Below are 1,970 nucleotides of genomic sequence, written 5' to 3'. Positions count from 1 at the left end.
AATAATAATGGTGATCATGGATTTCTCCTTCTAGTTCTTGATTTTTAATTGAAGTGATTTTTGGTTTTGTTGCTTTGGATTTTTTGGTTTGTTTATGATAATTAAACTAAGTACGAGTGCTTTCTTTATAGTCATACTGTACTTAGTCTTTTTGTTAAGAATGTCTGCTGAATTTTAGAAAATGCCTTTTCAGTCTACAAGGGTATATTCTTATTTTTTGTTAAAAAAATTATCAGATTGTGACAGATTATGTTAATACATTTCTTGCTATTGAAACATGTTTGCATCATGGAATAAATTCAGCTGCTTCATAAATATTGTCCTTGATGCATTGCTACATTCTGTTTTAGAAAATTGTTTTTAGTATTTCTATTTCTACATTCAGGAGCTCTGGTGGCATGGTGCCTAAGGCACTTGACTGCTAACCAGAAGGCTGGCAGTTCAAACCCACCAGCCACTCATCGGAAGGAAGATGGGGCAATCTACTTCCGTAGTGATACTGCCTTGAAAACCCAAGGAGGGGTCGCTATGAGTCAGGTCTGCCTCGACAGCACATAACAACAACACAACAACATTCAGGAGCTCTGGTAGCAACCCAAGAAGGTGTTGCTATGAGTCGAGTCTGACTCCACAGCACATAACAACAATTTCTATATTCATTAATAAGATTGGTTTGTAGGTTTTTTTTTTTTTTTTTTTTTCAACCAGCAGGGATTTATTCTCTTACAGTCTAGGAGGTTAGAAGTCTGAGTTCAAAGTGCCAGCTGTAGGGGCTGGGTGAAGGGCCCTTGACCTTGGGCTTCAACTTTGCCTCTTGCTCCTGGCCCATTGGAGCTGGAGGCATCTCTTAACAGCTGCTGGCTATTGAGGTTGACAAACCCAAGGTCAACAAGTGAAATGGCACAATCCAAAGATTATCAAGCAACATGGCAGGCCACTAGTTCAAGTCCAGAAAACAGTATGGAACGCTTCACGAAATTGTGTGTCATCCTTGAGCAGGAGCCATACTAATCTTCTCTGTCTTGTTCCACTTTTAGTATGTGTGGCACTGAAGAGAGGACTGAAGATTTTTAAAATATATTATCTTTTCCAACTTTGTAATAAATTATGGTTGTTTTAAAACTGAATTACAGAGCTTTCAATTTTATTTTCTCTTGGGTAGAATATTTTAAATTTGCTTTTTCCCTTTTTCTAATGGTTACCAAGCCAAACTCACTGCCACTGGGTTGATTCCAGCTCATAGAGGTGCTATCGGACAGAGTCCTCTATAGGACAGAGTCCTCTATAGGACAGAGTAGAACTGCCTCATAGCATTTTCCAAGGCTGTAAATCTCCCTGGATGCAGATTGCTGCATCTTTCCCATAGAGTTGGCTGGTGGGTTTGAACCATTGACCTCTTGGTTAACAACTGAGTGCTTAACTACTGCGTCACTAGCTCTCCTTTCTAAAGTTTAGGTAGATCTTTAATCCCCTTTCTGTCTTTGATGGTTATTGGTATAGGCTCATTTTCAGATTCTTCCTAAAGAAATTTTGAGTAATTTGTATTTGGCCAAGAAATAACCCATTTTCTCTAGGACCCCCAGCTTTTCTGCACACGTGGAGAATTCTTTTCTTCTCTTCTGTATCTCTGTTATGACCTCTATTCTTGGGTTTAGACCTTCCTTTTCCTTTTTTTTTTTTTCATAATCAGGATTGCAAAAGGCTTTTACTTATGCTTTAGTCTTCTTGAAGATTTATGTATAGATATTTTGTGCTTTCTACTGTTTGTTTTCTATTTCAAAAATTTAGCTTTTAATCCTTTTTGTAGTTCACTTCTCTCTCCCTCTCCCTAATTTTTTTAATTGTACTTTAAGTGCAAATTTACAGAGCAGGATTTGTTTTACATGTAATAGTTCATGTACATCTGGTTTCACTCTCCAATCACCATCCCAACCCTACTCCATTCTCCTCCTCTCCCTTCCCAGTGACCC

The 1,970-nt window shown here is 38.1% G+C and overlaps 1 non-coding gene across 1 annotated transcript; it reads right to left on the bottom strand.

Moving 5' to 3' along the window:
* Positions 1 to 954: 954 nt before the first annotated feature.
* LOC122150283 lies at positions 955 to 1,061 on the bottom strand. Its single transcript, XR_006163584.1, has one exon. It is a non-coding gene; the product is annotated as a U6 spliceosomal RNA (small nuclear RNA).
* Between the last annotated feature and the right edge of the window lie 909 nt (positions 1,062 to 1,970).

Source organism: Orycteropus afer, unplaced genomic scaffold, assembly GCF_000298275.1.
Source record: "Orycteropus afer afer isolate SDZICR_OR568_19922 unplaced genomic scaffold, OryAfe1.0 scaffold00113, whole genome shotgun sequence".
Taxonomy (NCBI): Eukaryota; Metazoa; Chordata; class Mammalia; order Tubulidentata; family Orycteropodidae; genus Orycteropus; species Orycteropus afer.
This window is presented reverse-complemented; position numbering and strand designations above follow the sequence as displayed.